At 49.3% G+C, this 23,315-nt stretch overlaps 1 pseudogene; it reads right to left on the minus strand.

Annotated features, from left to right (window-relative positions):
• Positions 1-643: 643 nt before the first annotated feature.
• Positions 644-21,960, minus strand: LOC149275670 (von Willebrand factor A domain-containing protein 5B1-like; annotated as a pseudogene).
• Between the last annotated feature and the right edge of the window lie 1,355 nt (positions 21,961-23,315).

Below are 23,315 nucleotides of genomic sequence, written 5' to 3' on the forward strand. Positions count from 1 at the left end.
TAAGGAAATCTCATGCAATGCGCTCAGAAAATGAAAGTCGGAAGACAGGAAAACACTCCACACCTATAAAGACCTGGGTCGTGTGAATTCCCCCCCTCGGAGTATTAGATACGCCGGGAAGCGGACTACATGGAGGCCGACGTCCTCACACCTACTAGAAACATGTTTAGGGGAATATACACGGGTATCGTCTCCAGCTGGAAGGCAATGCTGCAAAAAAAGTCCAATCAGGGATTGCAGAATGTGCCGAGAGTTTCTGTATCAGCCCCAAACCGACGTCTGGCGGCGTCTCTGTGGTTGCATCCATCACGGAGTTCATATCGCTGACCCGGAGGACTCGTTACTTGGTTTGAAAATGGGATTAAGTTTCATGCTAAAAATTTCAGTTTTTATACCGGGAGGCCATGCAATGTTGGTGCGAAGACGAGAAAGACGTTGGGAAGCGTTTGCACCAGGGGAGCACAGAAACACCTAGGACGCACGCATCAACCACTGGAGGCAAAATGCGTTTCGGAGCCCACATGCAGGGGACATCGCCAAGCTCAATGACTGTGACACCAGCACTCCACACAACACTCAAACCACGTCTCGAATGCAGCTCTGTTGTTCCAGAAACTCACTTCTTCCCGACGTTCCCCCCACCTTACACACTGCTTGGGTTGTAGCACAAGACGTTAAACTGAAGGTTCTCATCCCAATGTCGAAGCAACACGAACAGCTGCTGGGCTGCGGACTTCACGGATGCCAGGGTACGTCCCTCGGGGATCTGCTGCCGGCAGAGCCATTTATCTGCCTTGGCTGCGAGCAGCTCCCACTCAGTGAAATAGGCGGCTGAGCTGTTCTCCAGCCACGCGAGGGCAACTGCGGTGGCCCACACCATACTTTCGGGCTGTGACCGACGCTGTTCCTCTATGCCCTCCATCCAAGATTGAAGTTCGGTGCTCTCCGACTCTGATCCCAAACCACTGTCTGTGTGAGTGGAGGCAGAGTCCTGGGCACTCTCTGGAGAAGAGAAGCGTCTAAGAGATAACACAGGGAGCGAGAGTTCATGAGAAGAATGGGGGGGACTTTGAACTGCACTAGAGGATAGATGGCGGGTTCGGACGTGTTGAGAAACATCTTCGCCGAACCCATTAGGCGTGCTGTGATGCTCAGTGTCCGGGGCCAGTAACTGTGTGGTACTAGCAGCAAGGCCGGCGTTCTTTCTGGAAGGGGAAGAGCTGTGCGACATTGGGCTTAGAGCGGCACGGTGACTATTGAACGGAGATGTCCACTTCAGCTTGTCCAAAGGGATGTTGGTTGCATCTACGAAGGCTTGGTTCAGCAGAAACGCTCCACAAGCCAACTGCAGCGACACCTGCGCCACAAAAAAATCTTAATGCAAGGGGACACGTCTACAACTGGTCAACCAACTTCAGAAGTCTGTCCATTAATACTCAAACCGATTGGACGGATAACTCGAGAGTCCCCCGGTGGACCTCGAAGCTCTAGAATTTCCTAGTAACATTGTATAGAATTCCGACACATATAGAATTCCGACATTATAGGCAAAGTTGGAACTCAACTTCAATGTCTATGTGACGGAAGACGTAATTCATGTATAAACAAATACCGAAAGCCATGTGATAAGATTTTTTTGGGATGTTTTTCCCTTCACCTACCAGGGGTAGATAGTCACTATTCTTTTCATTCTCGCTTTCGTCGCTGCCTTTCCCGGGAGACTTGATCATAAATCCTTTGGCGGCCCGAGTCAAGAGTCGCGTCTTGTTTAGGCTCAACCTGGAACAAGATAAATAAAGATGGATTTCCGTGGTGGCGAAGCGGAGCCCGGAGAGCGAGTTTTCATTTAATGTTACCTGGCAGCAAAGAGGCTTTCTATGGATCTCTGGGAATGCGAGGACGAGACGGAGGGGCTTCTCTGCGGAGCTGAAAAATCAAAGCGTCACGGTCGTCAGTATCTCTCTGGGTTTCGGGTCTATACTGTTAAGGATCTTTTAATCCTGAGTTTGTGATATCTGAAGCCTCAGGAGCAGGGGGTGATAGAATTGCGCTAAGACAAAAATTTGTTCTGGACACCTCCAGGATTTTGCCCCTTTCAAAAATGGCTGCAAAAACTGGCGGAAAGTGGCAAATTCCGTCTCAAGGATGCCATGACGCAGATGATGTTTCCTGAAGCAGAGTCTCCCATGGGGGGTTACTTTCTGAAATTTCTTGGAGAACAAATAAAAGTCTTCACTCATCCCTAGAAGCGAGAGATGACAATACAGCTTCATGGATAACCAACAAGGAGGGAGCGCCTCTTTGCTAGGATCATTAGTGGCTTTGGTCTCGAAGAACTCGGCTCTCTCGTTTCTATCACTTTTTTTTCCAGTCTAAGGTACCCACCTTGTGGAAAACTGCATCGCTCCCATCCCGAGGAGACCGGAGTGGTACAAGGAGATGTCGCATTCTCATCTACACCTGTAGGAGGACAACGGTCATTTCAGGATGGGTTTAGATCATCAGATAAAGAAATTAAGTGGAAAAAGTTGAAAAGTTCCGAATACTTTTACAGTCCCTTTTTTTAATTTTAATATTCTGTTCCTTTATATATTGATTTGATTGATTGACTTGCATCTACAGCTGCTTCTTTATAATTCGTTATGATTTACCGGGGTCTATAACGTAAGAAAAACCCAAATCTTACTGTAAAATCGATCATCCGATGACTCGGAAACGCAGGTAGACTGAGACCTCCCCAGGCCGACGGAGAACCCTCTCAAGCGACGGCTCCCCGAATTTAAACTCCGCTGGGAACCCTGCCGGAGAGCAGCACCTAGCAGGGAAGGAGTGCATCCTCCTCAGTCAGAAGAAGAGCCCTCCAGACAAAGACAGAGAGAGGACCAGACAAGAGACTCACAGTTAACAAGACGGAAGGGTGGGTGATAGGAGACGGTGGGGATCGGAGAGACTGGACGCAGGAGAAGGGACATGTAGGTATAGGTGGGGGGGTTAAGCATGTGAGAGATGGAGGAGCGGTCACTTTAAGGATGGAGGAATTCAGGTCGATGGACACAGTGATGGACAGTACCTGTGTTGGCGTATTCAACCACGCTCGGCAGGTATGAATTGCTGCTCAGGTCTACGGGGACGAAAGCCGTGTACTTGCTGATCACGTTGCACGCTTTGCTGGTGTGTATAGCATTTAACTGAAACCGGCGCCCCGGCCCTAGAAGAAGAACAAAGACGCAACGCCAAGTGACCGAAAGCTCTTAGATGTGTCCTCATAAGAGCCTACGATACAAGTATACACCGCTTGGGTAAACCCTTACTCCAAACATCACCAGCAGGTCATGGTTTAAGGATGGTCATACCGGAGCACAGGGTCAACCAGTGACGGGGTCGTCTACATCCTGGGTCACATTATTAGGTATTAAATTAATTTATTTTTATCAATTTATTTTTTTTATGGATTTTTAAGGTTTTTTTTAATTTGAATGTGTAATATCCATGTTATTTCTTTCTTTACCGTGTTCGATATCAGATTCCCGTTCGGCCAGCTGCTCAAAGTCTCGTATGATGGACTTTGCGGCCAGGTGGTGGAACGTCTCGTTCCACAGGTCGCTCTCGTCGTCCTCCCTGCTCTCACGCTCTCTGAAAAGCTCCTGGATGTCGAAGGAGATGTCCCACTGAACGGGCTGGTTATTCTTTAACCCCCTGACCACAGCCTTGCACATGGAGTGTGAGTGGGGAGCAGGGGCTTTAATCCCAGCGGCCTGGTCTTGTGAGAAGGACTCTGATGCCGATTCGGTTTCAAAGGTGAAGCAAGGGTGGTTGCATTCTGTAACACAAAAGAGAACAAGGAATGGTTCCAACGCTGGCAGCCATGACGGCGATGATCCGGTGATTTCTCCCCGTTAAGTTATCTCTCCTCTATTGTTAAGTTGCTGATTGTTGTTGATTGGTGTAGCCAGCCTTTGGAAGGGAGTGGACTTCCGGGTTTTTTGAAGCCAACACGATGGCCAACTCCTACAGAACCTACGGTGAAGTCTTTCCCAAAACTGATTCATTGAACCTCCTAATGTTTCACATTTTCCCCATAAATCTTTAAGAATAAAAAATATATATATATTTGAAAAGCATTGGAGTCGGAAGTACCCGATACACTCAAGGCATCGCAGGTCCGTGGCTTGAGAATAGGTTAACAGGAACGGCACTGGGTTTGCACCGCTGAAGCGAGGCTCTGCACCAAGAACATTAAACAGACTGTATTGTGTGATAAATACTATGCCACATATTTATTAGGTTAATTAAATACATTCCAACCAGCTGATTGCAGGGTGTATTACTCAGAGCCTGCGTATGAATGAATCCCCTGCTGACTCTCCTCACTTCATTCATAACATTGTTATTAAATAACACATTTCTCTATTTTTATTTTTTTAAATATCGCAAATATGAACCTCGATTATACATTCAGGCTCTATAACTGCAGATACCGAGCAGCCAATGGGCCCTTGATTGTATCATGCTCAGGCCAAAATATTCTCCAGTGGCAATAACCAGTAACTCATGGAAGAAAAAAAACGTAAATATACATTTTAAGGAAAAGTCTAAGTTTTTTTAATGCATTTTGGAGTCTAATCGATTTTATCGCATGGAAATCAGTGCAGGGATTGTTTAAATATCGGAGTTAGGATTTAACTCCTCCTCCAGCTTTCTCTCCTGTGACCGGGAAGCATACTTCAGTATGCTCCTTGCACATGCTCAGTATCCCTCCTGCTGAAATCACCCAAGCAGCAGCCAATCATGTGTATGCTAGCAAAACATCAGTGATCCCCACTGGGTGCTCATCACCCATTGGCTGGAATAGGAGTTTTACTGAGCATGAGCAAAAAGCGCCCTGAGCTAGGACCCCTGCTTTCAAAGTTGCCACGCGGCCACCGCAACGCACAGAAAACGACGATCAGATCTTCCTGCTGAGCACCACCAATGGATCCAATGTTCCTGCTGGACCCCACCAATGGTCCCTCATCTTTATCCACACATGGTCAGGGTCTTCCAAAAGTGTCATTACGTGGGGATTTTTGCTGCCTAGTGGTACCACTGATGGAGACTGGAGAGTGGCACCAAGCGACACACGCACACACTTACTCACACTCACGCATGCGCACACACATCGTTGAAGAGAACCTCACCCATTTCCCCGGGGCTGCTGAATGGCTGACTGTCAGAGGAGGATTTCAGAGACAGTGATGTCTCCTGCTGAGCGGAGGAGCTTCCCGTGCTGGCTGCTTGCAGACCCTCGTGTGTCAATGAGGTGTCCCCATCATGGCAGAACGAGAGACAGCCCTGCTGAAGGAGGGAAGGACGCCTGGCACCGGCACCCCTTATCTTTGTGGTGCCGGCGAACTGGCTGACAGATAAAGATGGCTGATGGGAGTCGGAAAATGAATGGGGAGAAGAAAAAACAAACAAGGGGCAACATTATACACTTATAATTACTGGTGACGTGTTTTATCATCATCAGGTGACATCACATCAGACGCACCATCTCTCCACAACTCTGCGCAGATACCTATCATTCCATTTCAATACAGCGGGAACTGGGGGTACTTTCTCTATGCCTGTGGGGGCTAGCGAGGGTGAGGTAATGGGGTAATTGCCCCCTGGGCTGCTCTGATTTGAAGATGTTGGATGTTGCCCATTCAACGTATCATCTGCCAAAGGTTGTCGGAGGGCCATTTTTCTTTACTGGGCCAATTATTATTATTATTTATTGTTTTATATAGTGCCATCAAAGTCTGTAGCGCTGTACAATTAGAAGAACCTGCAGGGGTAGCTGACAGGCAGATCAACAGCTCGTGCTAAACTACAACTCCCATGAACCTCTATTATTTTGGCACACGCAAGCTGGGGGTGCTGGGAGTTGGCCACCTACAGGTTGGAGAAGACGGTGACTCCTGACTTGAATTCACTAAAGCGAAAGCTCTTTGGCTCAGTACAGTGGATTGTTGCTCACGGCGACGTTCAGCACCAGTAATTATAACAAAATAAAGAATAGCGGAGCGTTTATGGATTCGTGATTAAAAATCCTCAGTCCGCGCTCCGGTTCTTTATTCAGCGCATGCTCACCACGGACACAAAGAATCAACCGCAGAACTTGGCCCACCATGCTTAGTAACGTCCCTAAAATGATTCTGCGGGGCTACAACTCCCTTCACTCCCAGACAGCCAGGGGCCCTCTACTGGCTATGGCGGAGAGCGCCATTACTAACATCAATCTTTTTGTGGCGCCCAACTGAGCGTTATGGGAGTTGGATCCATGAATTAATGAGCTGGACGACCGGTGATGGGGGGGTCATTATTCCTTCACGTTCCCTGCAGGGTATCATCAAACTATTTGCCCCATGGGGTCCCTGGGGTGGGGTATCTGGGTTCCGCTCCATAGTTTCCGAGGGGTTTGAGGCCCAGGGCTTCCTGCACCCTTTACTCACCTGTATCTACTAATTAAGGGGAAGGTAGTTAAATACCCCCTGCCCCCAGGGCAAAGGAGCCCATTGTCACACACACACACACACCCCCACACCCCCAGGGCAGGATTTGGGTTTCCGCACCATGACCGCTGGCGAGGAGGAATCAGTCGGCCCCCGGGGGTAAGTGGCTGCCTCGCGTGTGTTAATTGCAGGAGACGCTTCCGTTTTAGGGTTAATGTTTTGAAAGGATATTGCCCCGGGGCAGTTGGTTTAGCACTTCTGCATTAAACCGATAATAGTTTAACCATGCGATGTAATCAGGAGAAGCAGCTGCTACTTCGAGAGCGTTTATCCCCCGAGCGCCGGCGTCTCAAGGACGTCAGCCGAGCCGACCATATTTCTTGGAAATCCATCCAAAAACTCTTCAGAAGCTGGAACAGGCTCCCAGCAGAAGTGGTAGAGGGTAATACAAGATTAAAGATTAAGACCTCTTGGCCGGCTCCGATCCGGTCTGAAAAAAGTATCTTTTTGGGTATATTCCCCAGCAATTTCCTGTCCTGATTGGCGTAGTATTTACTGTTTCCCGTGGCAGGGGGGAGATGGTTGGACACGGACACCGCGGCGGATTATATAAACGGCGGGGGGATTAACTCTCTCAGCGAGGGGTTCGCATCACGTTCTTTTTCTCGGATTCCTCGGAATGCTGTAAATGAGATGCATTAAAATCTTTAACCTGCGCCGCGTTGCTATGGAGACTCGGGGAGAAGGATCTGTTTATAACCTCACGGTTTTTTTCCGTAACAAATCATGTCCACGAAGACATGGAAAGACATGCCGAGGGGGGCCGAAAAACATACTAACGGCTACAGGGTACCCTGCTTCCAGGTCACCGAGCAATAGATTGCTAGCCCTTCTGCCAAGGGTAGGATTAGCACGTTGAGGGGCAGTGTGCTCTAAATATAATACTATAATGTTGGCGCTTTATGGGTTTTTTTTATCACTTTGGGGGATTCATTCGGTTCCAGAAAATGATTTTATTAAATCTCGTGCCCCGGAGTATAACGCCGAGGGCCACCCGGGTCCGATCTGTAGTAATAAACAGCTGCATGTAATTAGAGCGTCTCTGACAGTCCTGTTAGGAAATGCAGGGCGGCGAGAGAGAGTGGGGAGAGGGATGTTGGAGGAGGAGATGGAAGGAGACGGGGAGAGAGACAGAGAGACAGGAATGGAAGGGAGGAAAGGATAAAGATAACAAGAAAGAAGAGAACAGATGGCGGCAAAGCGAGAGAGAGCGAGGAGAGACCACTCTGTACACGGACAGAGAGACACGTAGGAAAGGGAGAGACGTACAGGAGACAGGGAAGACCGTCTAAAACATGGATCCAGAAGGGGGTCACATAGAAGGTACACAATAAGGGGTAACTGTGCGTGTGAACAGCCGGCGAGGGACGAGGAACATGCGACCGGCCGCCATACCCAAGTCAAGAGTAACAACTAGCAGCCCCGGCGAAGCCTACAGGACGCACTATACAGCGGCGCATGCTCAGCACATCTGTACCGTAACAACCAGTGGGGACACCCCTGTGGTACCTTGCCTGGGGGCTGGGTTTACTATTTAATCCTAAAACGAGCAACGGGGTTAAAAGCCCCCGAAAAGTGATCCAACGGGTTTGCATATTAATTATTTATTTAATTCTTCTGGGCGCGATGGGTAGACCCCACATGTTCACGGCGCGATACGCGGTCTCGTTACCCCCACCCGGCTGTCCCCTTTACCTGCGCGTCCGCGGGGATCATCTCTGGGGACCGGAGCTCATGGATTTCGATCCTGCAGATCTGCCCCTTCTCCTGCGCGGTGCTGGGGTCGCTGGCCGTGTGCGTTCTCGGTGCGAGGTCGCGGTCAGAGATCTGACTCGTGCTGTAGGCTCTCCGCTGGAAACCCGCGCCGGAGGCTATAATGAAAATGACGCGTCCGTGGAACGTCCTGTCACATGCTACGTGTATATATATATATATATATATATATATATATATATATATAATCTATATCTATGATTCCGTTTAATATCCGCAAACCTCTCACATACCAAATATTCTTCATCACCCAAACAGTCACCTGAATCAGCGTCTCCGCTGGAATCGGCTCTCGGTAATCCGGTGCTTTGTAGGAAATGGGGGCTGCCATCTTGCTGACCCTTCGAGCTGCTGCTTCCGGATGATTCTTCTTGGGACTGGAAGAAAACCGAGCTCCCAGACTCCTGCGAGTGCATCATGCTGTACCTCCGACGCTTGTCCTACGGGGGACAGAAGAACGGTAAGAGGTACCGGCTCAGCATGCGATCAGGAACGGGAAGAGCGGCGGGTTATTCTGAGATTCCGGCAAATTGGAAGATTCCGACGGAACGGATTCGCAACTACGTTAGTAGCAAAGGATACATTCACTTTACGTCACTACAACTTTAATAAACCAAACCCGGCTCTGAAACCATATCTCGGAGACCTCAGCCTCATGTCGCTAACTCTTCGTAAAATGAAAGGACTTTGGTCAACGCCTCTTGGCTAAAGTAAGATCCAAATATACGGCCATCTCTTGTTGAAACTCTACCCTTGGAGGACCATCTCATGGCGAGAAGAAAATCATTTTAATAATTTTAACGCAATGTCTTGGTGAGGGAAGACTTCAACTCAACGTCAACTGCGAAAGAAGGGCATTGCGGACCCAGAGGAACTCTATGTTCTAAACCTAGAAATGGAAATTGTCACGGTAAGGATGTAAAGATTACAAAGGTGACCTTCGAAGACCACTTTTTTATTTTTTAGCCATAAAATATTTTCCCCATAAAGAAGTAGGATAGAGTGGAGGATGCTCCACAGTCGTTATCGCCACGTCATTTAAAGACCAGTTTCTGCAGATAACGAACCATCGATGACCAGTTCGTGGTTTATGGAGGACTAATTCCCTATGGTGCCGTCTCTCTGGCTGAACTCACATGCGCTGAACTTGATATAACCCTGCTTGGCTACTAAATAAACCTAATTTCAGGAGGACATCTTTTCTCCTCGATGGTGGAATGATTGCCCCCTTGTTTGGCCACGCATTTGTCCACTTAACTCCTTGAGACAGACGCACGGAGACCCTCAGCTGGTTTCAATCTGTGGCATCCGTTCAGAACCAACGCCATATCCCTAAAGAGGTAAAAACGTTGATACTGTATCTATCTTCTTGTGGCTTATTGGGTAACTTTGGCAAAAGGTGGCAACCTTCCATCAATGCCGAGGTCACTAACTATTCAAAGGGGCGGAATATCAGACACAGAAACCGAACAAACAGAGAAGAACAGTGTGGAGCATCATGATGAATATATATCAAGAACTAAGAGGTAGTTCTATGATTCTAGAACTTTCTATTTCTTCATAATAAGACTAGTCTTCCCTCCTGTCTCCCTTTCTTCTCTTTTTGCTGCCTCGCTCAGCTATGAGGACTCCCTCTCCTCTCGGCTTGCGGTGGTGATCTTACTCTCTCCGCACTGCGCCTGTCAATCATTCCTTTCACCAAATGAAAATACCCCCGGAATTATTAGGATTGTTCTTCCGACGTCGGTAGAACTGATGGGTCAATTAGCGCTGACGTCCTATACCCCACTCAGAAAGCGTCACTCCGCTGCTCTGGCGCCCCGGTCACTCAACGAGTTGGTGTCTCGTAAGACGTACGGTGACAGCCATTGAAAAGCATGGATGGGTCTTTGTGTCTCTCTAGGAGAGCTCTCCGGCCCCCAGGGCCCCCAGGTACCTTCTGTGGCTGTCAATATATGATTTATGAAGCCCTTCCTGGGTCTGTTGATTTCCGTGGAGTTCTAACTGAAAAAAGAGGAAAGGGACGAAAAACCTGTCCTGTTTTTCATTTTCCTGGGGAAGGATTGTAATAAAGAAGACGTAGTGCCGGGGAGAGACGTCACCGACATCGAGGCTTAGAGTGAGTTAAGGAAATGATCTATACGGTAATATATTGTAAACGATAATTAACACTAATAATAATAATAGTTCTCCCCCCCCCCCCCGTCAACAGGAATAAATCCAAAAACTGCCACTGTAAAAAAAATGTAATTAGCGATGTAAACTGTTTGGGTCGTAATGAATCATTTTTAATAATGAGGATTTTAAGAACTTGCCGTCGGCACCAACAGCTGTTTCTTTAGTTTCTGTGAGTAACAGACATTGTTAACAGCTTAAGGAGCCCCTAGGGGCCACCGGTCACATGTGGGGCCCCTGCAGGCAGATAAAGCCACCTCCTTGTTCTGAGTGTGACCCCCTCCGTAGATCCTCATCCTCTCTAGACCTTCTCTGAAGACCTTGATGCTCCCCACAACACCATGTGCTACCCCTTTCTCCCCGACGAGACCTACATCCATCTGCCCCACTGTAAACCTTTCTGCCCCATCATCTGCCCCACTGTACAACCTGTTAGCCACTCCATTCTGCCCCTACAGAGCTTTGTGAACCCTCCATCCAAACTTGTCCGGTCTGCGAGGGGGCGACCAGGACGGGGTGTAGAACATGGAAGGTCGAGAGGTCAATCTTAAGATTCTATTCAGATACAATGCTTGAACTCACGGAGCGAGGGTTGGAGAGGTATCGAGCAGTGCTGCACACCACGCCGTACCCCACCAGGCGGTCTCCCGGGAATAGGAAACTCGAGCTGATCGGTGAAATCAAGACCTCTGTGCTCTCCGGGAAGACCCACTCCACGGTGACGTCCGTCAGCACCGGCGCCATCGACTTCTTCAGGGAATGCAGCATCTGTAATCGGATCATTGGGAATACTCCTCACGTAACTTGACTTAGTCTCCAGGATTTACTTAGAGGAGCTGGAAACCACCTGCCCGCCGGACGAGTCTTTCACAATAACTAATTTACCAGCTCCTAAAAGGAGATCCTGAAAGGCTTATCTGATGAAGAAGTCCTAGGTCCCGTGATTTTAGAATCTATATCTGAGATAGTTCCTGATTTATCAAAAACTTAACAAAGGGATCTAATACAGAATCGCAAAAGTCAATTCTCCACGCTACCTTGGGCTGGAGTCGTTCTCCTTCCATTAAGAACTTGGCGCACCCTTTGGAGACACTGGCCACTCCTTGGACGAGCCGCCGGCAGGCATTCTGCCCGATGCCGAAGCTGTAGCATCTATAACGGAAGACGGGGTGAATACACAGCATGCCATAACGTATACATATGTAGGGGCTCTTCATAGGCCGCTCGGTGGCCAAGCTTGGTTCTATAATGGCGGCACCAATATCCATGAGCTCCACCGTGTCTTATCTCCTGTTATTCTTGGAGGAGAAGGTGAGCCACCTACCTGGTGAACGAGGAGTGGTGCCGGATCAGCTCGATCACTTTGCCCGTATTGCTGACCGCGCCGTCCGTAAGCAGGAAGAGAAGTCGCGGGTAACCCTGGCACACCGGCTGCCGGATGATCCAGTTCAGAGGGGACAAGATGTTGGTGCCGCCCATGTCGGCTCGGAGCCTTTTGATGCTGTCACAGGCGACGGCCAAACTTTCCTGCGGGAGAAGCCATGACAGGCGATCACGCCAGCCGCCATGTTTATCCGCCAAGCGTAGGCGTTTATGCCGGCATCCTCTAGCAATACTTTTTGGTTTTGATCGCGGTGAAAGCCCAGCGACTTAAAGGGCCGTCACATCTGCGCTATTCAGCGGGGCTCAAAATATGTTTATTTTAATCATTTTTCATGAGATTCCTGAGACAGCACCGGCTTGGCTGAGAGTCCTGGGAGCTGCAGTCCACGGAATATATTAGGAATGGGCTGCTCCGAGTCTCTTAACGTTTTTTTAGTTTTTGGTTTTTTTCTGTAAATTCGGTAAAATGGAGACGCCTGTCTGTTTCTAGACGTTTTGGGTCGCTGCCACTTCGCAGTCTTGGAGACAGATAAAGATAACAGATTGCGAACTAATTACGGCAGGAATTCCCTCCTCGTAATCTGGATCCTAATACGGAGACGGATTAGACTCGGCTTTAAATAGACCCGAGGCTACCCTCAATATTACCGGAGGACGGGGATTAAAAAGCCGCCGGGGGGCTTTACTCCGTTAGTGTGGCGGAGGGTATTATCTAGCACATAATCATACATTTATTTAATGATTGATTGATATAGCGCCATCCTATTCCGCAGCGCTGTACATACCTTTTCTGATTAAAGGGGTGTATATATAAATGTTATATTTATCTCTCTTATAGACGTATATTTGGTTGCCTCTCTTTTATTTGTTATTTAGTATCAGAGTAAAGATTTCTGCCCAGAAGATATGAAAGACCCTGATAGGGTTAAGCGGCTCGCTTGCTATTACACTGATGGCAGCAGCAGGTGGCGCTGTTTCTCCACGTAGGTGCCTTCGGCGGGGGGGGGGGGAGTTGGGGTACGTAGCATGTCAGTGTCTGGGGATTTGCCACAGACGGGGTATCATGACTGCAGAGAGGCCGGAAGGGGCCAATCCCTGTTCTGCCGACACTAAGGATCGGGGATGACCTCGGTGTCTCCGGCCGGGGTGACACAAAGCCCCCGGTGGCGTCTCCAATGCGGCCGATGCGCCGCATCCCAAAGCCTCCAACACATTTCCCAAACAGGGAGCACAGAAAGGACCCAGCCAGGGGGTAAAAGCTGCCCAAAATGTAGGCAATAAAATCTCTAGATTGTTGCTTCACTTTGTAACACAAAGGAAATGTTTTCCATAAACAGGCAGATTAACTCATTGCCTGCGGGTATTTCCATTAACTCTTTGACTACTGTGTGGCACATTCTCATGGTGCCCAACAGGTTAAGGATCCCCCCTAAATACTTCTGCCAGGGCAACAAAGGGTTAAGGTGTTTAAGCTTCGGTGTTACAGCGTGGCAGTGTTGCATTGTTACAGTGTTGCAGTGTAGTGTTGTAGTGTTACATTGTTGCAGTGCTGGTGCCGCATCGGTCACGTGACCTGTGACATCACTCTTACCTCATTATAGCTCTGGCTGGATGGAAACAAAGATTTGAAGGTGGATCCGAATCCAATAATGTTGAACAGAGAGGAGGGCATTAGACTCTTCAGTATCACCAGCATAGCATCCTGGTGGGGGGGGTTAGAGGGGGTAAAATCAGTACTTTGCCCCTATGATGGAGGAAGTTACCTAATCACTTCTCCAATAATCCCATGTAATGGAACAATTCAAATAACTCAACATTTAATCCCCTCTTCTGTGTGTCCCGCGGGAGCAGTCACTTTAGCTTCCTGTTCCCAAGATCTGCAGGATTATTCCTCCCCATTAAGTTATCTCTCCCCTTGGTAGAAGCTGATTTAATATACTAATATAACATGGGAAGAACATCCCGCGCATGTCCCGCACATGTCCCGCGCATGCACCCCCAGCTCCCAGCGCCAGACCAGTAGATGAAGACTTCAGTGACAGCGGAGGATATAGAAGAATAGCGAGCGCCGCGCTGCAGATAAATCCGACGAACGTCTTTATCGTTCCTTCCGTGAAGCAGAAAACATTTGACTCTCAAACAATGAAAGAGCACAAAACACCCAGCGTAACGTCTGCATTACAGGCTGCCCTGCGTCTGGCCCAGGGGCCAAAAAAACACCCCGCCTCCTCGCGGTATACAGAGCCCCCGACTCCCCGCGGGATACAGAACCCCCGACTCCCCGCGGGATACAGAACCCCCGACTCCCCGCGGGATACAGAACCCCCAACTCCTCGCGGGATACAGAGCCCCCGACTCCTCGCGGGATACAGAGCCCCCGACTCCCCGCGGGGATACAGAGCCCCCGACTCCCAGCGGGATACAGAGTCCCCGACTCCCCGCGGGGATACAGAGCCCCCGACTCCCCGCGGGGATACAGAGCCCCCGACTCCCAGCGGGATACAGAGTCCCCGACTCCCAGCGGGATACAGAGTCCCCGACTCCCCGCGGGGATACAGAGCCCCCGACTCCCCGCGGGGATACAGAGCCCCCGACTCCCCGCGGGGATACAGAGCCCCCGACTCCCCGCGGGGATACAGAGCCCCCGACTCCCCGCGGGGATACAGAGCCCCCGACTCCCAGCGGGATACAGAGCCCCCGACTCCCCGCGGGGATACAGAGCCCCCGACTCCCCGCGGGATCCAGAGCCCCCGACTCCCAGCGGGATCCAGAGCCCCCGACTCCCCGCGGGGATCCAGAGCCCCCGACTCCCCGCGGGGATCCAGAGCCCCCGACTCCCAGCGGGATACAGAGCCCCCGACTCCCCGCGGGATCCAGAGCCCCCGACTCCCAGCGGGGGTGCGCCCCGTCATGGCAGTTTTCAGGTTAGCAGCTCGGTTACGCCGTGTTAACCCCCCGTCCTACCCCTTTGAGCAGCGCAGACGGCGCCCGCAGACAGCGCAGCTTCGTTTACTGGTTTTGTGAGCGTTCGCCGGGTGTTAATTGCGTTTTACGCGTTAGAGATAATTACAGCCTGGATATTGCATCGGAAATATTAAGAAAAAAGCTTCCTTTTGTGGCGTGTGGGCTGGAAATAATCGCATTCCGTCTCGTGTCTGGGGGTTTAAAGCGTCTGACTCTCTCCCTCCAGGTTTCTTTTCTCCCTCCCTCTTTCTCTTCTTCTCTGGCTCTTCTCCCCTCTCATCCTTCCTCTGTCTTTCTCTCCCTCTCGTTCCTTCTCTCCTTGTTTTTTTCTCTCTATCTCTCCTCTCGGCACGTCACCTTCTCTTTTTCTCTCTTTCATCCCCATCTAAGACGCTCTCCATGATGTATCTGCACTCCCACCCTTTGTGTTTCACAATCACTCGGCCAATAAGTCGATGTTTCTGCTGCCTTCCCGCGGGCCTAACGAGTCCTGCTCTTGGGTTCTGTCTCTTCTGCGCCGTTATAAATCATGATCTGTCTCGCTCTGTCTGAGATATATGTTCCTGGGGTTTGGAAGGAACTTGAGGGCTCTCTTCTGGCATTAAAAGCTCTGCCGGTGCCAGCCGGTCACATCCCAAGACACCGGGGCAGATCCCAACATGTGTTAGGAGGACATTGTGAATACCTCAATAACTACCAAGATCTCCGTCTCACCACAAAGACCTTAAACCCCCAGGAGCCTCATGGCGTGCTCTTCCCCCTAAAGCCACCATCGCCTGGGGCATTTCGGCCAAGGCGGTTGTGAGTTTGGGCCGCTTAGTGAAGAACTTGTGAGCCCCGGTGGGCTTCGCTTCCCCTCGTCCATCACTGCTGAGTACTTGTTTACGTTATAAGGAGGGGGTCACATTAATAGAATGGAAATGTGGAACATGGACAGCTTTAGCTGATATTCCATGGGGGGGGGCACCACAAGAGTAACCCCCCAAAATGTCCTCCTTGTGCACACTCCCATTGAAACGATGTTAGGTATACGGCACCTAAGTTGTCCTGAAAGCTTACGCTCTAATTCTACTCGGTCAATAAACGTATCCCCTCGATTATGTAACCGTGTTACTCGATACATTTCGCTTGAGTTTTCTAAACCCGTAGACGGCGACCATCATGGCAACAGCCGCCATATTCAGCAGCCAACCCCCTCTAACCCATAAAGCACTGGGAACTCAATGGACGTTCTGAAAACCCCAGTTAGGCCGGCTGCCTGGAAGACGCCATTACTAATAACGCCTCAACTTCCCTCTCATTCCCGGCCCTTGGCGCGGCCTCCTGCCCTCTTACCCCCATCCGCTTCCAAATGGTTTCTTTTCTCTACCGAGCGATTATGCCCCGGCTCTGGCGCAAGCGAGAGAGAGAGCCCTCGGACAAAAAAGTAATTACTGCTTTTGTGACGGCTCTTCGGGAAATAAGATCTGATTTCATATAATGGGAGGAATTATCTGAACCGGGTAACTCCACGCGATTCTCCTCGCACCAATTTCTCCCGCATTTAAATATAATCATTGTGGCTTCTTTTATTCCGCGCGGTCTGAGAGACACAGAGGGGGCGAGTAGGTCAGACATTTAATTTCTACGGGTGCTTGGTGCCCGCGGCTCATCTCCGGCCGGCTCCGACGGCAAACCGAGACCTACGGAACGTGTATTTGGGGGGAAAAATACCAATTTCTCTGTTTTTCCACCCAATTCCTGGATCATTTTAATCTCCCCCGCTGTCTAATCCCCGTCTTCGTTTGTCCCGCGAACCTCCCGTCATTAAAGCAGCGATCGTTTCTAGCCTCGCGTGCCGACCTGAGAAGACGTCGCGTAACCGTCTCCCGTGGAGCTCGGCACTCAGATTACAAATTAAACGCCGGTATTCTATTCCTAATTAGCAGAACAACCGCAGGAGGACGCCCGGATCTCAGAGGAGGAGATTTACTAAGGCCTGGGAAGTCGGAGATCCCCCCCCAAGGTTCCAATGAAGCCTGGCGACGGGACGCGGCAATAGAATAACATGATGTTTCTCAGCTCGCATCGCTTAGTTAATACGCCCCCAGAGGGATAACACCTGATTCCTGTTATCCGGCTTCTGCATCGCTGAATCGACCTGCGTACCGGCCAGTCCTCTGCAATTGCGCAATTACATAAAGCTCTCAGCGGGGAAACGGGGGGGGGGGGCAACATGCGCGGCAGCGGGCGGCCGATGCGGTGGGATAACGCGGAGGGCAGCGGTTGAGTTAATGAGTAGTACAGCCGGCCGTGTAGTGAAAGACGACCTATTGATTTAAGCAGAAAGATCAGCGCCGAGGCTGCCCCCGGAGGGCTGCAGGATTAACCCTACTGATCCAAGGCGGGGGGGAGGGGGGCAGAAGAAGACCCAGCAACGCAACGTCTTATATGTGTCATTGGGTAACGCAGGTGACATTTAATCGCTCTACGCGTAGAGAGAAATTAGAGTAACATATAAATAGCGGGGATAATTACTCCGGGATTCAGCATTTAGGACGAAATATCCATTTCTGGAGCTTGGGTCTCGCTCGGCTTCAATAACCTTTAAAACGAGGCTAAAACATGACCTATAGCGAAAATGCCAGGAAATACACGGAGCGGACAGATTTACACCTAAAGGTTTTCATATTACCGCAAAAAAACACCACACAATGCACCAAACGCCGTCCGAAAGCCCCATGAGTGGAGCGCAACGCGGAGAAGGAATTGCCTGATTACACGCGTGCTGTCAATATGTCGGGACAGGCAGCGTTGTGCGTTCCCGGCAATAAGTGGCGTATCTTTTGGAGTTTTTTTGTTTCAAATTATTTGTTTCAAAACTCCCCAAATACTGGAATTTAGACCCATTTTGTCCCCATTCTCTCTCTAAGAGTCTAAAAGCAGGAGGAAGCGGCGTGAAGCCTCAGATCTGGATGTAAACGTAAAATATTGTGGTCTAGATTCCAAGAATCGGAGTATTCTAATAAATCATTCTAATATCCCCGCTGAGTTAACCCCTTCTCCGCTAGGAGACGGCAAGGCGTTCGCCGCTATTACCCGGACTCTGGTGATGTTGACCCCGCTCATGCTGCCGCTGCGGTCCAGGAGGAAGATGAACTCCCCCTGCGCCTTGCTGAGGTCGGTCTGGGAGGCTTGAAGGTCGGGGCAGAAGTTAAGCATCACCACTGGGTTATGGCAGATGTCCTTAATAAGACGTTTCCGGATCATTTCCGTCTGGAATAGCAAAGAAACGAAACATTTTCGTGACGTGGGAACTTTTGCCGACTTAATCTGTTTCCAGCGGAATGGCAAACGGCCCCCGGGTGCCGCTACATATACAACAAGGGGATTATCTGGGTTTTCGTACCTTTTTCTCGGCACTGGAGTCCTTTTTGATGGCTCTGATGAAGTCACTCTTCCCCTTTAGGAACTGTTCGTATTCATAAGGAGTCATGTCGCCTTCTTCCATCAGGATATGAGGGAGGTGAGGCTCTGGGGGGGGGGGACACGAATAAAAAGAACTGGTTTATTATAACATAATAACGATGTCTTTCTTCTAAAATCTTCGTGTAAAATGAGGTTACGCTGAAGAAACTAAAAAGTTGATGAAGTGCAGCGTTTTTGGCGAGGCATCTCTGGGGAAATCACCGGACACGGAGCCCCCGATCCACACGGCTTCCCATCCGATATCAGCTTCCTAGACCGAGGTTAAAAGGAGACAATTTGGGAGCCGAAGATGGATTTTCCGTCCCGGTTTCTTCAGGTCAAACGTTACGCGGCGGCTCTGCCCATCAAGATGAGCGGCTCCCTGATCTGGGCCAACGAAACATGAACTCTCTGATGTACAAAGATGGGCTTCGTTCACAAGGAGGAGATCAAAGGTGGCTTGGTGGGCGCTGGAAGATGCGTCAGAATCTCTACTTCCCGGGACCTGCCGGTACGGAGAGATCCAGACCGGGCCGGCTTTGGGTTTTAAGGGGTTGTTTTTTTCGGACCCTGTTTTTGAAAGCAGGATTGGAACGAGATCCGATGATGACGTCCGCTTAATCTTCTCCTATGACAGCGAGAGTTATGATGAAAGAGAACGAGCTACGGAACTCCGAGCAGCAAGAAGCCACCGTTTTAAATGTATCGACTTCTAAACGGAACGTTTGGGCTACAACCGGTTCTAACGACCTATTAACTATATATATAAGTATTTTTCGTAGCATAAACTATTTTATCTCTTCTTCTCTGATGCTTTATGGTTTGACGGCTGTGTTTTTGCCATCGTTTAACCGGATACAAGGAAAAATGTTACATGGGGGGGTAGGAGGTAACGTGTGGGGGGTTGGGTTCCAAAGCTACCCTGTCCTGCTAAGTAAGGACCCTTAGGATTTATCAGATCACCAAATTAATCCGTTTAAAGGAACACGGCAGGAATACAAGAGACATTTTGCATCATGACAAGATCTCTAGTTACCATAGTGAACATTAAATGACCTCATTGAGTGACCGCAAGCAACGAGAGACCTCCAGCTAGAAAATATTCATCACCGGAACAATCCACCATCGTTAGACAGAGAAGTGCTAATGAGATATAACTCAGTATGAAGAACAAGCAGATGCCGCATTGTTGAGGGCCACACATCCCAAACTGGCCCCATCGGATGAAGGACTCTTCGATCTGCCTTCAGTACGTCTGCGGTTTTCACATCTAGAGCTAACCAATCATTATTATTTTCCGGAGGCTACCGTTATCACCCACACAACCACCAGATTTGTTCCTTAATTAATGAAAGATATTTTTGAGTTACTAATTAGAATAACAAGCCCTGGATGTGATATCGAAGCCGGTGCTGAAGTATGAGGCTTCGCTGCTCGTTAAATGAAGCCCTGATCCCGGAGGGGTCCTGGTGGCCCCTGCCATTTAACTACATAAATCCTACATGCTCATTCCTCCTCATTCTAGAGAATGCTTATTTTTTGTATCCCTGATCTCTACTAACTCTACAGTGAAGGTTCTTGAAGGCTCTCCAGCTTCCATTTCATGCAGAGAGCTGGTAAAAGAGGCAAAGAGCTTTAACCCCCCCCCCCCCCAGACGTTGTGATCTGAAATGTTTTGGAAATGTACCGCTAGGATGGATGAGGATTTCCACTGGCCGGTCATACGTGTGCTTGTTGGCCAATGTGATCATGATGCTTTTGGCAGAAGGAGCCGAGGGGTCAGCGTCTGCTCGGATCTCATGCGTTGGGCTCTCCACACCTGGAAGACAAGGACGTTCCTGGTTACTGTATGGGGTCTCTCCCTTCCTGGGATTCACTTGGTCACGCTATTGGGTTCAGACTGGGTTATTCACACGATTGGTACTCACCCGCCAAAAGATAGGGAGCACGAATTTCCAAATGAAAGGTAAGTTCATACTCAATGGAGTTCACGGCCTCAGTTTCTAGCAGGGTCGCCAGGCAGAGTTTCTTACTGCCCCCGGAAAGACCAGACTCTCTCCTGTCAATGGAGAAAATATCAGGGTGATATCTGTACACTACCAATGCGTCGGTGCACGGTATGTAGGACATTATAGAAGCCAATACATTCTGAATAGGTTTTGGTTTCTTTGAAAAGGGATTTTTTAGTTCAATGTGATAAAAATAATGTTACGCATTTGTAAAGTAAAATCTGATTAATACAAGAAGCGGCTTTCCGACATATTTGGATGAGTTATTTCATACTCCAGTTTCTACGTGTAATTCCGCATGTTTTCTTACAGTCTTAAAGGGGTGACAGAGGCCAGGCCATAATCCGTCGTGCCGTGGGACACTTTGGGAACGCACACAGGAGGGAGAAGCACCCTCACGGCCCCGCTGGACAGGGTGGGAAGCTCAGAGGAGGTGCTTATCAGAACCGACACGCTCTCCTGAGCTGGGACGGCTCCGAGGTTGGCCACGAAGATGATCCTTTCCAAATCTTCATCCAGAAGGATCCTCCCTGAGGAATAACGAAACACGGAATCACTAATCTGAAAGTAACAATCGTCTTGTCTAATCCACCCAATCAGCTCCATTACTTCATTTCCTAGCCTAGTAGACATTGGACTCCCCAGACCATTAGCCCTTCCACTCCATCTCAAGGCCTCATAGAGGAGATAAATATCAACATAACACGGCAAAACTATATCGAACAAACTCTGTCATCTTTCAAGGAGCCTTCTACCCCTGCTGGCTTCCAATTGACCCAACTGGGGAAAAATGTTTCCACAAAGCCAGGAGATCAGACAGAACCAGTCTTGGCTTTCAGGTGGGTCATGGATGGTCCACCACAAGCTTTTGCTCTTATAAATACCAGGCCAATCGATTACTAAATGTCGTATCTACCCTGACAATAAAGACTTCGCCCATCATTCATCGTCCTCCGGTACCAAGGACCAGCCCGGGAAGTTGTGTCTTCTCCACAGCAATTTAAAAAAAAACTTAATTTATCAAAGTGACCGGCGCGGGGACAATCCGACGGCGAGAAGACATCCTCGCTGGAACGTCCGTCCTTTCCCGTCTCTGTTAAGATTTCATGTTCTTATTGTGTAAAGAAGATACGAGGCTCGGGGGGCTCGAGTCGGTGTCTAATCTGCGCTACAAAAACATTGACTTTTTACTGAGAATTCTATGGTTTTTGGTGGCCGTCTCACCATTTCCTTCCGGGAATCTCCCGCTGGACATACTGCAGTAATCGTAGTAAGACTCGTCCATTTTGGCTTTGTCTTTAATCTGGACGGTTACGATGCGCCTGCAGATCACGGCCTCGAAGCCGACGACCACCGTGTGCTCGTTCAGCGGATAAACAAAGAGCGCTGCAAGAAGAAGGACGTCTTTACTGAAAATCACGCAATGCTGCCGCTGGCCGCTAGAATTCTGATTTATTCTAACACCGCGAAGTGCATTAAAATCATTAGGCGCCCTGCATGATGTGGCCCCCGGGATGGGATTAATGGGAGTTACCTTCGACCGGCTGGGAGTCCGGGTTGCTGTAGGTAAGTGATGCTGTCATTCCCAGGGCATAACCACTGACACAGGCACTAATCTCAGCCGTCGTGAGGGGCAGAGGCGCCCCGGTGATCCGGTTTAACAGCCCAGGCATCCTGCAGCTTCCTTCTTCAACAGAATCCTACAAAAAAAAAAAAAAAGTGCCCGGAATGTAGGGTAAGCGGGCGATACCACTTCTACTGGGAGGCAGTTCCACTTATCTACCACCCTCTCAGTAAAGTAAAACTTCCTTCCGATCCATCTCTAAAGTCTCCAGGAACGGCACTAGAAACGAGAGATCCAATAATGAGACTCGTTCTTCTCGGAATTCATTCCGATTTCTTTTCTCTTTTATGTCTTTTATTTATTGGAATTACTAAGAACACCCACTTTGGCTGCACTAAATGCCGCGAGTTAAGTAACTGACAGCGAGCAGAACGGTAACATTAATGAAACACGAAATGGATACAAAGAACCTCATTCTTCACGACAAACACAAAGCGGAGAAGGATACTCTGATATAACGCACGCTAGTCATACAATAGTCGATAGCAGTCAGTGCCGGGGGGGGGGGGGGGCGTTCCCCGCATTATTAAATGTGATTTAGAAGATATTTCTGGAGTCGGGCCGGATGGGTCCGCCGTTACCAAACATATAGGTTTTCATTTTTGGGATTGGGAGGTGATCCAATAACAATATGTTGCTCGTTCTGTTGTGAGTAAAGGGGGGATAAATTGCTCCTCATCTGAGGGTTTTGGCTTCAATGATTATGAGCCCAGCTTGCTTGGCACCTGCCCTGACTTTCCACCTGCGGTGCAACCATCTGGACGGTGCCAAAACTACTGTCCAGGTCTAAACTCTAGCATGACGGACGTGTGACTGTACGCCCCCTAAAGCGCTGACCGTAGGTTGTAAAGTGGGACTTCGAATATCTCCCCCCTGCCCTGACCTTAGCATTATGTATGAATCGATCCCTGTCTGCCCTGACCTTTTGGCTTAAAGTATGAAACTATTCCCCTGCCCTGACCTTTGGCTTAAGGTGTGAATCTATCCCTCCTGTCCTGACCTACCTTGACCTCTGCATTAAGCATGGTCCTGAATCCATTTTTCTCCTTGATCTCCATTACGACATTAAACAATGAATCCGGCCCCCCTTCCCTGACCTTTGCCATTAAATATGACTGAATTGATTCCCCGTGGCCTGACTTTGGGCTGCAAGCTCTAAATCCATCTTCCCACCCTGACCCTTTGGGCATCTTCCTGACCTCTTCCATAACCTCTAGTATCTCCCTCTACCCTGAGTGTCTCTGCATCAACTGACAAACCTACGTCTTTAGTATGGGGGTCTTCTGCAAAAAAACACTCCCTTTCTTCAACGTTCATCAGCTCAGCTCCTCGCTGACAAGCAACCCACACCAAGGGTTAATTGTATTAACTCCTCTGCTGTTTGAGAGCCTCATAAAACATTTC

The sequence above is a fragment of the Sceloporus occidentalis genome, unplaced genomic scaffold (genome assembly GCF_023333645.1).
Source record: "Sceloporus occidentalis isolate IW3139 unplaced genomic scaffold, rSceOcc1.0.p SCAF_271, whole genome shotgun sequence".
In the NCBI taxonomy this organism is placed as follows: Eukaryota; Metazoa; Chordata; class Lepidosauria; order Squamata; family Phrynosomatidae; genus Sceloporus; species Sceloporus occidentalis.